The 16,891-nt window shown below is 36.5% G+C and overlaps 1 pseudogene; it reads left to right on the top strand.

The window, feature by feature from the left end:
- Nucleotides 1-493: 493 nt before the first annotated feature.
- On the top strand, nucleotides 494-16,615 carry LOC109019998 (annotated as a pseudogene).
- The last annotated feature ends 276 nt before the right edge of the window (nucleotides 16,616-16,891 follow it).

Genomic DNA, 16,891 nt, shown 5'->3' with positions numbered 1-16,891 from the left:
ATGAAATAAATAAATAAAAATACATATATATTCTTTCTTTTTGCCCTTTGTGACGTCTTTTGATGAATAGCAAGCAAAAGCTAAGGAATAGGTCAGGATTAATGGGAAAAAAGAATTACTTAAAAAGTATGTTACAATTAAATACATACAAAAGAATGAAAATGTAAGTCTGACAATGGCACAAGGTCACGACAAATGCACAATCTACTATTAAAATATTCAGATTTAAGGAAGGAAAAATAATATATACTTTAACTCAAATCATTATAATCATATGTCATTTATCTGTGAAATGTCTGACTCTTTAAATTTTTTTCTGTTTTTTATTGATAGGGATGAAGAGTCAGAATTTATCAAAAAAATCATTTTGTGGGTGAACCCAAAAATAGTAAACCAAACATCTTTAAGCATTGCCAAGCATCCAATTGGGATAGAATCTCGTATATGAGACGTTTATCAACGTTTAAGTATCGAAATGAATGATATTATACGCATGGTAGGGATATTCGGAACCAGTGGAATTGGTAAGACAACTATTTCAAACGATATTTATAACCAGATTTCTTCTCAATTTGAAGGAAGTTATTTTTTGAGAAATATTAGAGAAACTTCAAAACAAGCAGGAGGTCTGATTCAGCTGCAAAATACACTTCTTTTCGAGGTATTAGGAACAAAATTGGATATTAATGATGTTGATAGAGGAGTCGGTGTAATTTGGCATAGACTTCAATCTAAAAAGATTCTACTAATTCTTGATGATGTGGATGACATGGTCCAACTAGAAAAATTAGTTGGAAATCTTGCTTGGTTTGGTTTAGAAAGTAGAGTTATTATAACAACAAGAGATCTACATATACTAGATAACTCTAAAGTTAATTCAAAATACGAGGCAAGGACTTTGGATGACAATGAAGCTCTTCAATTGTTTAACTTGTATGCTTTAGAGGAAAAAGAACCATTGAAGGATTATGTGGACCTCTCGAAACAAGTAACAAAATATGCTCAAGGTCTTCCACTAGTTTAACAGTATTAGGTTTGGATCTAAAATGTCAAAGTATACATCAATGGAAAAGCGCATTGGATAAGTATAAAAATATTTCCAACCAAAATATTCATAGAGTACTTCAAATAAGTTATGATAGTTTGGAAGATAGTGAGAAAGACATGTTCCTTGATATTGCATTTTTCTTCCAAGGAGAGCATTTGACTAAGGTCATGGAAATATTTGATAGTTGCGGTTTTTTTCCAATTCATGGTATCCAGAGGCTTATAGACAAGTGTTTAATTACTATTAATTATAAATGTATTTGGATACATGACTTGCTACAAGATATGGGTCGAGAAATTGTTCGAAAAAAATATCCAAAGAACCTAGCAAATGCAGCAGATTGTGGTTTCATGAGGATGTTCATCAAGTGTTCGAAGAAGATATGGTAAGAGTCACAAAAGAAGTTCTCGGGTTTACATTTATTTCCTTTATCTAAAAGTGAAATGTAGTGCAAAATATTGACTTATGAATTAATACCTGCCTAGTGGAAAAAATCTTTTTAATGATCAAGAATGAATTTGTAGTTATAAATAGAGTTCGTTTATTTATTAAGATGAATCACTAAAAGAACCATATCTAAATGTCCTTTTTCGTTTCAAATATCCAAATATTTTCTAATTTAGTGTGTACGGTCTCTTAAAGCTAGCTTTTGTTTTATGAAAAGTTAAAAGAGTATTGTACGTAAGTTGGGAAAGAAAAGCAGTCTTTTATATTTTAACGTGTGAATATTTAGTATTGAAAAATAGCCTGTAAAGATAACGAGAGAGTAGTATTTTTTATGAAAAAATATACCGTCAACTCGAAAAATATTAACTTTAGCAAATTGTAGTGCACTCTTATATATGCATTCTCTTATATCAGGGCCAAACAAAATTGAAGGTATAGTAGTAGATTTACCTGAAGGCGATGAGGACATAAGCTTGCATCCCGAACCCTTTCGAAATATGAAAGGACTTAGAGTCTCAATAAATCGTAATGCGCATTTTTCTTGTGCACCCAACTATCTCTCTGACAAGTTACGAGTACTAGATTGGTCTAAATATTCTTCACAGTCATTGCCACATAATTTTCAATGGAAGAATCTCATTGTCTTTAGAATGCATGACAGCATCATCAAGGAATTAGGGGACGGATTCAAGCCCAAGGTATGTACAATTATAATCATCAATAATTCTTTTTTCTTTAAATTATTTAGTAAACTCCATTCAACTTTTTTTCTTTTCTTTTACAGAATTTGACAACCATGGCTTTCGAGTTTTGTAATTACTTAACAGAAATTCCGGATCTTTCAAGCACTTCTAATTTGAAGAAATTGACTGTCAAATCTTCTCACAGACTAGTTAAGGTGCATGATTCCGTTGGATCCCTAAAAAACCTTTCTAATCTGAGTTTTGAGGGATGCTCTAAACTCCAAATTTTTTCAAGAAGCCTCAAGTTGAGATCTTTACACGAGCTTAATCTTGGGAATTGCTCAAGCCTCCGTGATCTTCCTGAAATCGAGTGTAAAATGGAATCTTTAAGGACATTGGTTTTACATGGCACTACTGTAGAAGAACTACCTTTATCCATCGAGAACCTTGTTGGACTTAAGGAATTATATCTATTGTACTGCAAAAACCTTATGCGTCTCCCAATTGCTTTGATCCAGTTGCAACATTTACGCTGGCTTTGTATTGGTGGGTGTACAAATACTGTAAAGAAGATGAGGGATGATGGACAATCCCTTGATCTGCCTAATGATTCTACAACAATGGAAGACGAGATATCAAATTCAAGCAATGGGAGCACTACATTACACGTACCAAATCTTCAAATTAGTTGTTGCCATTCAAAATCAAACTTCTTTCCAATATATAGTTTATTTACCATGTTTAGTTCCTTGGCCAATTTGCTTCGTTTAGATCTATCACAGAATGAAATTGTTAGCCTTCCCACGAGCATCAAAGGATTTGTTAAACTAACTAATCTTGACTTGAGCTTTTGTCATAAACTTGAAGAAATACCAGAGCTTCCACCAAATATAAGAGAAGTGAATGTTATGGGATGCAAGTCACTAGAAAGATTTGGAGAAATATCAAACATATTGGAATTCAATGGAAGCCACATCAGATCTCTACGAGTAATTGAATCGGTCGGCTGCGACAAAATGCATGTGAATATATGGAATGATAAAGTGCAAAATCCATTATTGTGGAAGGTATGTATGTGTGATCTCATTTTCAATAGCATGCAATACTCAAATTAAATTGATAATAATGATGATGATATTGGTTAACAGGGTATCTATGTATATGATGCTACTTTGTTTTTGAAAAATCATATTCCAGACTTGTTATGTTTATGAGTTTTTAAAAGATAATGAAATGGTGAAGGGGCCTGATGATGATGTCGGACCAAGGAAAAAAAAAAAGAGTGGGTAATAGATATGGAGGGGCCGCACTATTTGGAGGAGATAAGCGGAATTGTATTATATGGCGTAACGTTTTTTATAGATTCTTGGATTAGCACTTCAGGCTGGGAGACTGATATTGGTGATGCTAAGATAATCAGTAACAACTCAAATCATGTATGTTGTATTCAAGAAGGGTTACAATTGTTTAATATGGATTGGTACAAAGTGGAAAATTGGACAGGATATTGTGTATAGGTGGGGTACTCCAATTTACAATCTTTTGACCTCAAGGTTTTGGACAATTTGCGAGTTCAACTTTATCCCAATCAATGCTATGGGGTGGTGCCGTTTTATGAAAGTTGTAGAGCCAAAGTGGTATACAAGAATGAAAGGAGAGCAAAAACTCCTGATCAACAGAAATTCAATTAATGATAATCCCAAGTAAGTAAGTCGCCCATGTTCATACTGTGTTTTGGTTGAGATATCTTTCATGTGTGTTTTCGGGAAGAATAATTTTATTTAAAAGTCTTGAAATCACAAATCATCCACATGACATAATTTAATTTATAAGCTCAAATTCTAATTTTGTTCCTTCTCTCGGCGTATTATTTTTTCCCGTTACTTTTTAATACAAAAAAAAAGTTATTATATTCTCCAGCTAGTCTGTAAAGTACACAATTCACATCACTTAAATGGAAATATTTAATTTGTAGCATTCAAATTTTAAAATTTATGTTTTGATGGTGTGCACTATGCATCAATCTGATAATGGAATTTTTCAAAAAGTAAAAAGGCACAACATCACTTAATGGAATTTATCATAGAACTATACTCTAAAGTACACATAAATAAACCGTTGCCAAGCACCTAAAATTTGGATTTAGGGGCACTATGACCGACTTCCTCTGTAGATTTTAATAATCTCTGTTCTTTTCTCGGATGATTTTCTTGGATTGCTACTTAAGTTTATGAAAACAATCACCTGATATTCTTAAACTTGGGGCATCAAACTTCCAGATCAAGTGGAGAAGGACTACGATGATTCAAAGGACTCCGTGCCTTTTTTTTTTTTTTCATTGCCCTGTTTTAGTCTTTGCCAATGAAATAAAGGTGGTCATTTGGTTAATGTTTGATGTTAAAATTCCCTTAATCTATTCGGGTTGCATGTGTATTGAGAAAGAGAACAACCACATTGATTGTGAAGAATATTATTGCATTGAATGATTATTTGCATTGCTTTTGTGATCCACAAAGAATATCAAGATTTGAAAAATCACTTCTTTAAATTAGTTCGAGTTGGTTTCATTTTCCAACCAGATAGGAATAGATACTGAAGTTTTGTATGGTGTAGCGTTTAGAGAACATGGAAGCACTTGTGCAGTGGTGGGAAGAAACGACTCCGGCTTCATCATATTTGTCAAAACTTGTCAGCTCTATTCAGCATATACAGCCATTTCAAGGTTTAGCATCTGCAGCACAAGTGGCCTGCCGGCCCCTGTTGCTTTTATTTCTTTTACTTTGTTAAATCGACTGCCCCTGTTGCTGCTATTTCTTTGGAATTTCAGGTGAGTTTTTCATTTCAGTTTTGTTTGTTCTCTCTGGTCTTTAAGACTTGATTCGGTATTTGCCATGGAGAAAAATTATATTCATCATCCCCACACACCACACTCCACTCATTTGTTTTTTCTCTTACTAAATGTGTGATATATGGATGACGAGTAGAAGGATTCAACAAGTTTAAAAAGAATAAAATAAAATAAAATAAAAATTTAAAAAGGTGTTGTCATTTGTTTCATATATTACAAAATTTCCTTGTGCAGTAGTGGGAAGAAACAAAGTTTTTCCTTTCATTTTTGTTTGTTCTCTCTGGTCTTTAAGACTTGATTTGGTATTTGCCATTGAAATCAGGTGTTGTCATTTGTTTCATATATGATGTTAAAAAATTGCCATGAACCTACTCGTGGGGTTGCATATGTACTGGCAGTATTGGTCATGTAGGTTGGTTGGGATTATGGGAACTCAAATCTATTGATCTCAACTTTTGGGTTTAGGGACCTGTACAACATGTGCACTGATGTAACATGTCTTAATTTTCAAGGGACCTGTTCCAGATAAGGTGGTGAAGGACTATGATGATCCAAAGGTAGATTTGGAGTTATAGCTTAGACTTGTTTGAGATGGAAATGACATGTACGTTTAAAAGAGCTGAATCTTAAGACCACTACACTATTGCTTAGTTTCACTATGTCCAAAGATCTTGGTGGGTAAAACTTGGCATGCTTGATAAAACATGCTTAATCAAGACCAATTTTCCCCCATTAGACAACTTTGACTTCCAACCAGCGAGCTTATTCCTTAATTTCCCTTACAGAAGCTCCAACATCGTTCCTTTTAATGAGAATAGGTACATCAAGATATGTAAAAGGAAACAAAATATCCCTAAAATTCCAGTTTCATCCAGCATAATATGTTTCCTAGAAATAAAAGCATTTTTTCCTTCCACTTACTCAATACTTCAGATAAACCCTTCAATGATTTATTGGATTGATTAAGGAAGATAGCAATGTCGTCAGTGTATAAAAGAAAAACCAAAGGCCAAACATATCCATAAAAAACTCCATTCAAGTCTACCATAAGCTTTTTCCATATCCATTTTAACCATCAAATTGCATCCTTTTTACTTTTTATTGAAACTAAGAGCGAATTCATGAGCAAGAGCTATATTATCAAAGATACTCCTACCTTTAATAAAAGTTCCTTGCACCTAGAAAGGTGCAAGTCTCCATATATATATAACTTCAAAAAACTTCCACACTAGATATATCGTATTACTCTTTTATCGGTCTAAACTTAGAAAAAGAAGGATTATTGTCTATAGGAATTGAGACTATAAAAGAAGAGGAAAAAGAGAGTGGAAGTTTCTGACCCTAAAAGAACCTCATGAGCAGCTTCAAGCAAATCTTCCCTAATGATTTCCCAGCAAGCCATGAAAAAGCTTGACTGGCCAAAACCATTTGGGCCACGACTACTATCCGCAGGTATACTCCATAAAGAGCATCATCACTTCCTGCACTGTAGGCATAGTACATAATCACACATTATCTTATGGTTTTGAAAGTTTGTGAGTACGATATATTAGTTCTGATAGTTTTGAATAAAGAATGTTGATCGAAGTTTGGAAATGAGCAACAAAGACAAAAAATTGTTGGAAAGAATGTAACTATGTAGAAATAATGTAATAGAGGATCTTTTTTATGGGCAATGTGCTAAAGGATCAGTGTGGGTGTGTGCCTATATTTGTTCTGATATAGGAAGAAGAAAAGAAAAAAAAATTATTAAACTCTCACAAAGGACAACTAGAGATTCCAACCTTTCTTTCCCTCAACTTTCATAATTATTGCCCTAAAAGGTATATCTGAATTTGCTTCTACTAATGGCAAGTTTCTTAAATCTTGCTTTCAGTCTCTTCCTTCCAGACAAATGGAACCAAAGAATGCTCTTTATCCTCCTCCTCCCATGTCTTCAGCTTGCCAAATCTTTCACTCTTCATACTACTTCTCCATAATTAAATCAAGTCACAGAACAACAAACAAAAACAACTACCTTAGTTCTAAACCTTTCTGTTTCCAAGAGTACATTGTGTTTATTTCTTCCAAGCAAGTTCTCAACAGACAACTGATCATATTTAATTGCAGATAGTATGTCGGATGCATTGAAGCAGGGCCATGATGATAGTATGTTGGATGCATTGATGTAGGGCCATGATGATAGCATGCCGGATGCATTGAGGCAGGGCAACTATCATATAAAAATATGCTTTTTGAGGTAATATTTGGATTACTTTTCTCCATAAAACCAATTTTTACACGCAAAAATCAACATTCCATTTATTATATTTGCAAAGAAAAGGCTTGTTGCAACAGGCAAAAAGGGTAATGAAATCCCAGAACTTACCAGAGGAATTGAATAAATTAATAGAAGACAAGGAGACTCGAGAGGTTTTGGAGGGCCTACTTGGTTACATCCTGTGTTCCACCCAGGTGCTCATTTAGTACCTCTTTCATGTGCATGCAAAATTGTGTACGAGGGACTAAGGTGTCGTTTGGTTTCGAAGATGAGTTGAGATGATTTAAGATGATTTGAAATGAGTTTTGAATAGTAGTGAGATGAGTTGAGATGAGTTATAAATAGTAGTGAGATGAGTTGAAATAATTTATAAATAGTTGTAATTTATTTATGAATTAATATAGTTTTAACTTTATATTAATGTTATTTATAAATTATTCATAAAGAAGTAATAATAAATTATAAATTATCCAGGTACTTTTTTTTTTTTAATGAAGTGAATAATAAAAATTTTTGGATTACAATAGTCTTTTCTACTGAAATTTTGTTGTAAAATTACAACAAAATTTCCATAATAATAATAATCATTTATTCAAAAATCCCAATTGTAATTGTTTGCAAAAAAAGTTAAATAATACTAATATATATAAAATAATTTTTTTCAAATAGCTGTGCTTAAATTCGTTTCCCATATTCACCGTAGTAATGCTCATTTTGCCTACCTCTAATTTTCAATTATAGTTAGTGATAATCAATTAGGAAAATAACATCATTAAATTATAAAATCAATCCTTGTAAATTTGTGTACGATAAAATTTACATATCGACCAATCATTTATGAAACTAAATTTACGTATATAGCTTATAATATTAGCAACCATATTTCTAAATAAATTTGCTACAAACTTCCCTACCTATATAGATTAGTAATATATTGCTAGACCAAAATCAAATTTGTAATACATTTGAATCTCTAACTACACCCTTATATTGATAATAATGTCAATATTTATCAATATAAGTCAATGACCACTCCTAGCTTCCCACATACGTTTGGCAATGTCATCCCTAATTGCAGCCATAGCTCGGGCTGATTCGACGGTCATGTCAGGATGATTTCCTGAAACTGCGGCGTCGCTATATGCACGACCGCTTGGACTGAGCTCCATATCTCTCCACTCCTCGAACAACCAGTCATTCGGGCTCGTCATTATAATAAAATTGTGTAACGTACAACATGCAATGATCAGATCCCCTTGCCTCCCAACTTTATAACCAGGCATGAGTCTTAAAATTCTAAATCGTGATTTCAAGACCCCAAATGTACGTTCTATTACGTTACGAATGCATGAATGACGATGATTAAAATAATCTTTATACCCCCTAAATCCCCGCTGACCCTGACAGGCACTTCTATGATATCTCTCTCTAGGGTAAGGGGGCATAAATCCTCGAGTACATGGGTACGCCGAATCGACTAGATAATAATGACCTGTCAACCATTGACATTCTGAGATAATCAGGCCCCAAGCAACGAATCCCACAGATTTAACAACAGCAGATATAAAGACCCAAAATTTTTCAGACAAAAATAATTATATAATATTAAATATTTACCATCGAGAGGCATTGGAAATGCGTTGCGACCCTGAGACAATGCATCGATGAATACACGTGCATCATGCGAGCTTCCCTCCCAACCAGTGTACAGGAATGTGAACTTCATGTCCAAGTCACATACACACAATACGTTTTGGGCAACTTTGCCATGCCGGTTGCGATATGCCTCACCCACCTTTGCAGGTACAACAGCATCGATCATGGTCCCATCAATTGCACCAATGCATCCCTGCAAACGAAGAACCGGACATGATACATATGATTCCATACGGTTCAAGTAATTTACAAAACAATGACCCAATATAATCAGAATTATATTTTATTATCTACCTAAACAACTTACCTCAAACCAAGGATAATTTTTCAGATTGCCTGCGATTGTTGGGTGCACCCCGGATGTGTGAGTTGGGTAAATAAGATGTGTCCCTAGCCTACACAGGGCCTTCATAACGTTCCTTACATGGGCATTAACAGTTTCCGTTGAATGTTGAAATCGCTGCCCCACAATCCGTTGTTCGTCTCCAGCCGCCACTACCGATGTGAACATGCCTATTTGTTCCTCGATGGTCAGCCCTTTTCTAGTATCCTTCAAAAAACTATTTGAACGTAACAAGCTGCATAATGCGCGGAAGCCATCAACCTCAATTTGGAATAACTCGCGAAAATTTCTTGGATTCCCATTCAAAACTTCCAAAATATATTGATGTCCCCGTAATCCGATATTGTGTTGTGGCTGTCTAAGCTGTTGTTGTGCTTCTCTACCAGCCCTCACAAGAAATGCGAGTGTCTCAAGATCATCAGTTGCAAGGTCATCTTCACTACTATCAGTCCAACACACATTAGGGAACATATCATCTGCATCTCGATTCATGTTCATCGAGTAGCTTCCTGTTAACCAATTCTCATTGTACACAGTGGGTTAATTCGTACATTTTATCTTTACAACAGTTGTAAATAATCTCTCTCAAGTTAACAAAATAATAAGGGGGCATTACGATAACCATATAATAATTAAACATAATCCAATATAATCATACATAATCCGAACATAGCCTAAACAGGGCCTTCATAATCCGTCCTCATTTCGATGAGATTACAACAAATCAAACAAACAACCCACATTGGAAAAGTAGTTGTTTATAAACTCATCAAAGGAATACAAATGGTCTCATGAAAAATAAAGGGTGACAATGCCATCGAAAATATAACCTAACAATTAAAAATGAGCCTACTTTAACAATTACGGGCCCAATCGTCCCTCCCTGCAGCATCCAAGGACAAGAAAAACTGTTGCATATCTGGGTTTAGTAATTCCTTAATTGCGTGAACAAGTAGGGATGGCTCCAACCTCGGGGAAAGCTCGCTGAGCAACGTCGCACAATGATTAATCGGATCATACCCCCCATTGGTCCCATCACTAGGCTGTGACTCTTTGCTGTGCTTCGATGATTCCACAGCTTCTTGATCCTCATATCGTTTACACCTCGCTCTCTGCGTCAGTTTCACCTCCTCCACGGCCTCAGAAAGCTGCACCTCAAAATCGCTCTTCTTTCTTGTCTTCGGCCTACGTGATGATTGTGTCACTGCATCGACTGAAGGTGACCCGATCCCCATCAAGTCAATAAAGTCATCATTGTCAATGGGCAATCCCTGACGATGGCCTAGTGCGGGAGGGCGTCGAGCTCGCATCTCCTCATCGAGGCGCCGCTCGTCGTCGCTATCTGCGGGTAGCTGTGTTGATGCGTGTTGCATAGTCCCGTATGCAACTGAAGCGCCAAATATGGTGCACAGCTCCTCGTACTTTGGGTAGCCAAAAGTACGAAACCTCCCCCATTTCGATTTAACCTAACAATTACAGAAGAAACATACCCAGTTAATAATCAAACATCGAGTGCTCAAACGTACTATTTGGTGCAATAAAGATGGTTAACTTTAATTAAAATTTTACCCTAATGGCATTTTCCTAGCACTCGTCACTCGCGACTACTGTCTTTGTGTCGGGATCCCAACCCATACTAGTTTGGCTCAACAAATCGGTAAACAAGCGCTGCATCCCCTTCAACCTCGTCAATTTTCAACAAATCTGGTTCCCGTCAAACACTTTCTTCCCAACAGCGGTGAGTCGCTGTGCATAAACTCCATGCTCTCTAAACTTTATCTTTCCGCCCTTTAATCTACCTTGAAGGGCGTCCTGGTAGAGCATGTCGATGAATATCTCCTCCATGGCATCGCCCCAAAGCACATTATCCCGACTCGTGTCTTCCGGGTCATCCATTTCAAATAGCTAAAATGGTAATATAAGACAAAAAAAAAAAAAAAAGTTTTGCATGTCAACTACGCTACGTTATATGCGTTAATATGAGTAATGACCCGGAATTACAAATGAGCCATACCTGTTGATACGGCTGATGTCTAGCAGATGAGCGTAAGGAGTATCGCTATGGGAACATGGATGACGGAAGTTTATTAATCCCCATATATATTTGTTATATATAAGTACACAACAGTAGTAGAGGAAAATTGACAAAAATCAAAACACCCCACTACCACATTCAACCACATGCGTACCACAATAACAACCCCAGGAACATAACATTAATAAATGCACAGGGCCATGATAGAAATTAACATACTTGGAAGAATTGCAGATTTTTTGGTTATTAGGAAAGCTGATAGAAATTAATATAGGCTTTCATAATTGCAGATTTTTTGGTTATATTATTTTTGACTTGTGGATAAAAACAAGAATTTAAACAGATGCTTGTAAAATGAGTGAGTACTATAGATATTATTTAAGTATATTCAAGAGAGGAAACTTTTTTTTTAATAAGTATATTGAAGAGAAGGAAACATTGCGATGGACCAGTTGAAATGTCTGGTTTCATTGTGTCTGAGGACTGTGGTTTTTTGTTTAATTTTTTTCGTTTCCTGGGAGTTGTACCCAGAACTGAAAGGCTGAAAGGTCCTTTCTGCCTTTATAGGTGTGAAACCTGACACCTATAAACATGGCCCTGTGTATCGTATTTTTGAAACCCAGATTGCCTTCCTACTTCCTAGTATAACACTAACAAGTATTTTGCATGTGAATGATTGATGGTCTATCACTGCAGCCATTGGCTCCAATACCCGAGCTCTGTAGCACTCAAAAGTCTCAAGATGTTCATACAAACTACAAACTACAAAGTCCTGTAAATTGTGTACACTGGAAAATAGTGTGAAGTTGGAGAAATGCACACCCTGTGGTCAGTGCAGATACTTCACACGGAGTAGCAGTGAAGTGCCAAGCCCGGACACACAATACCTTGAGGGGTACCTTTTAATTGGCCAACAATGAACAATCTTCCAACATGGGTATTTTTTTTTTTACCAAGTTAAAGTTAAAACTTTCAATTTTGCACGTCTATTTTTTGGTCAAGTTGTTATGGCCATTTTCTTGTGTGCTTGTCTTCATAGTCAAGGATGGGATGGCTGTTGTGATTCACGTTCAAATATTGAGAATGAGCACTATGTAAACTTTAGATAGATAGATAGTAAGTTGCTATAAGTTGCTAGGTGAAGGAAAAATATGTAATTTGCAGGAAAAAAAATCATTCGAACACAGGAAAATGTTATATTATTTATGTATGATACCATAAATAAAAAAATAAAAAACACTATATAAACATAATTCAATATGCTTAAAGCACATCAAGGTAGTGACAAATTATAAATTATAAACCATGATTCTCTCTTCAATGGAGACTTACAGGCCAAAAACCACTACGAGATCAATTTCATTTGTACAATCTTATTGTACAAGTTCAATATGTGGGGAATAAAGGCAATGTTCAACTGTCCTGGAGAGTTGGAATAGAGCTCCAGTATCTTCATTATTCTAAATTTATATAAGCTCATGTGAATCAAATAAAGTTTAGGAATGCTACTAAAATGAAAGTGCATGATACATCCCATATATATATATATACAAAATTTTTGTTTTGCTTCAGGTCTGAACTTCATGGGGGAAAACTAAAAGACTCGGGCGCATCCACAGAAATTTGTGAGTAAGGAAACTTTTCGATTCATCTAATCTAAGGACCACATGCTTTCTGTTCAATTCATATTAATCTCGATCAATAACCACAAGCCGAACCAAATTAGGCTCAAATTCATGTTCAAAAAACAGGAGTAATGCCCACTGAAATTTACACATTTCGCATAAGGGACATGGCAGTAGATGAATTGAGATGAGATACACATACTTGGAAGGATCGTGTTGTTGGAGCTGTGGTGGTGATACGGGTACCCCAAAGGTGCTTATGGTGGAATCGAGTTCTTGAGGTGGGGTGTTTGGTGGTTTTCAGAATTGTGGCCTTCATTAGTGAGGGGGACACAATCAATTTCTCATGTAAAATCCCACGGAAACACCTACCTAAATCTACACTGTTTGATGCGAATCTATCATGAAAACCCTAGACAAAGGGTCGCAGCGTTTAGGTCAGGGGCAGGGGAATCTCTGTAATGGAAGGGGGACGTGATTGGGTACGGTTACCAGATATGGAAGATCATCAAATCGGTTGCTTGGACTGAGATTTGTACGTGACTGACCTCCCTGGGTTGCCTCTGGCCATGGGAAATTTTGTTGCTTCTGAAGCTCGGCTTGCCTTCGAACATGCCCTATTACGGGAGATTGCAGATGAGCTGCTGCATTCAAGCCGTGATAAACGGCTCTTAACATTCAGTCTGGCGTTGATGATGGCAGGGAGTATCACTACCCAGAGTTGAGACGAGCTCTGCACGGAGATGACCACTGAGCCTGAGGAGCTTCGGTGAGGGCGATTCGTGTCTTGCGTGGAGCTGAGTGTGCGTGAACCGAATGGGTGAAGGGTGGGTGGGAGGGCCTTGAAGAGCCATTACACCCGATGTCAAGTTGCCCAGTCAAAAGTGGAAAAGCTGAAAAGCAACGGTCATAAATCACATTTGTCTTATGCGAGAGTTTGCTGAGATGAGTGTGATTTGACAGACCACTTTACCGTACGAAATCATCCTCACATATTCGAAGTCATCCTCATATATTCGAAGTCACCTTCGAATTCAAACAGCCCCTAACTCTTTTCCATCTTCAAAATACCATGCAGGAGGCAGTTGTTCCACCATATGTTGCTCTTGCTATAAGACCAAATTCTGGATTCTGGGAATTTTTAAGGTGAACTCCGAGGACTTGTCAGTAGACGCTATCACTGCTTCGGAATACTTGAGATTCAAATAAGTGATCTTCGATGAAAACTAATCTTGTTGTGTAGGTTTTGAGTTTTTTCACTCTGAACTTGGTACTTGATCTTGTTGCTAAAAAAAATTGCTATATGAGATATGATGTGCAGGGTGAATGATGAAAATGCCTTGGAGATAGATTTCGGAGTCCTTGACTTATCCACTCCTCGCATGACCCTTACTTCTTCTATCGGAAATGGTGTCAGCTTCATCTCAAAGTTCATGACATCAAGGCTGTAAGGGAATCCTGAGTGTGCAAAGCCACCACTCAAGCACTTACAAGACCTAAATTATAAAGGAGAGGTATAAACGCAGCTCATACTTTGGATAGGCACGCCGAGAATGGAAGAAAGTAATTTCTTGTAACATACTTTGGATACACAAATAATCGATGTTGTTCCAATTTAGCAGGATCTTATAATAAATGCAACTTTGGATACAGTCGCTAAGCTACAAAGTGCCCTGATTGTAGCTGAAGTATTTGTCTCTGCAATCCCCAAAGAGATACCATTTCTTAATTTTGAGCAGAGGTGACCATTATTTTATGTTTACGACCCTCATTGAAAGTAAAACCTGTTTTGACACAAAGTCCATGTTAGGTGGATATTGGATAGTACATGCTTTTTCTGTATTTTGCCTTCTAATAAGGAGTGGGGCTTCGAGAGAGGGTGGGGGAACACTGCAGAAAGTGTTCAAGAGAATGTTAGGATGCTTTCTGAGGTACTCCAAGTACCAGAACCCGCAAAGTTGGAGGTTCTCTTCAGCAGGCTTCCCGACATATTCAGCATTGTGATCATCTCCCCTCATGGCTGCTTTGGGCAGTCAGATGTCCTCGGATTGCCTGATATTGGCTGCCAGGTAAATAATGCATTCAAACATCATTAATCAATAACAGCAATAATGATAAAAATAATTATAAACACCACCAAAAAGATTAAATAATATTGTACAATCTTGCTAAGCTCACCTTTTGATAATTCACAATTAGGTGGTATATATACATTCTTTGATCAAGTAAGAGCTTTAGAGGAAGAATTGCTCCTCGGGATCAAGCAACATGGTCTTGTTGTGAAGCCTCAGATTCTTGTGGTGAGCTATTAACAAAGGATTTTAAGAAATAATTCTTAAGAAGTTTAAGGTTAGCAAGGATCAGGATAAGTTATGCATTTAACTCCATTTTACAGGTAACAAGACTTATACCTGATAGTCGAGGGACCTAGTGCAACCAGGACTTGGAGCCTATTGCCAACACTAGGCATTCTCAGTCTCTCACATACTTAGAGTCCCATTTAGGACAGAGAATGGGATTGTACGACATTGGGTTTCCCGTTTTGATATCTACCCTTACCTTGAGAGATTTGACCAGGCATTTGCTTTTATCTAGCATTTTTTGTGAGTTTCTTTTTCAAAACAGTTTTCTTATTCTAGTCTTTTCCCTTTTCTTCTCCCATCACTAGGATGCTACTGTTAAGATTCTTGAACACATGGAATGCAAACCGGACCTCATCATTGGGAACTATAGTGATGGAAACTTGGTCGTGTCTTTGATGGCTAGAAACTTGGAATAACATGGGTCTAATCCGTCATCTTGAATTGAGTATAAACATTTTATTTTAATCTATTTATTACTCTAAATGTGAACTTTAGCGTGTTAATAACCCAGGGAACTATTGCTCATACTTTAGAGAAAAACAAGTATGAAGATTCAGATGTTAAATGGAAGGAATTAGACCCCAAGTACCACTTTTCATGTCAGTTCACAGCCAACATAATTTCAATGAATGCAGCCGATTTCATCGTAACAAGAAATAGTCGGAAGGTGGACTTCTAAATAAATGATTATCTTGAATACAACCATGCAACAAACATCAACTGTAATGATGTTAACTCACGATATGTTTATTCTCCAGCAAGGATAGACCCGGACGGTATGAAACATATACAGCATTTACCATGCCTGGACTTTATCGAGTAGTCTCGGGCATCAATGTCTATGATCTAAAGTTCAACATTACTGCCCCTGGGGTTGATCAGTCTGTCTACTTCCCGTACACGGAGACACAGAGGCGGCTAACTTCTTTCCACCCGGCCATTGAAGAACTACTATACAGTTAGGACGGCAAAAATGTGAACATGTAAAATCTAAAGCTTCTTGTAGCCTCTCCGTCATGTACTAAAAGTTTCGACATAGTAGTTTAACACTATAGCTGATGTATGCCTGGAACAGAGGATATTTGGCAGACAAGAATAAACCAATCATCTTCTCGATGGCACGACTTGATACAGTGAAAAACATTACTGGACTAACCGAATGGTATGGAAAGAACAAGAACCTAAGAAATTTGGTAAATCTTGTAGGTGTAGCGGGATTTTTCAGTCCTTTGAAATCAAAGGACAGAGAAGAAACTGGAGAAATAAAAAAGATGCATGCCTTGATAGAGAAATACGAACTTTATTAAGACTTGGAATACATAGACTTTCCGCTTTTACACGTGTATATAGAAAGTTTAGTTATCTTTCTATTAATGTATTAGCCAATGAGAGTTGAGTTTAGTTTTGTATATAAAGCAGCTTTGTAACCTTGTAAACACAATTCAGTAATACGAATGTATCATTTCCTTTTCTCTGGAAATTAGAGTTCTTGATATGGTATCAGAAGAAATTAGGAGGTATTCTCTCTAATTTCCCTTCGATCATGGCTGATCATGTTCCTTCCAATTCTTCCGCTGATAATG

Source organism: Juglans regia, chromosome 15 (genome assembly GCF_001411555.2).
Source record: "Juglans regia cultivar Chandler chromosome 15, Walnut 2.0, whole genome shotgun sequence".
NCBI classification, from domain to species: domain Eukaryota; kingdom Viridiplantae; phylum Streptophyta; class Magnoliopsida; order Fagales; family Juglandaceae; genus Juglans; species Juglans regia.
This window is presented reverse-complemented; position numbering and strand designations above follow the sequence as displayed.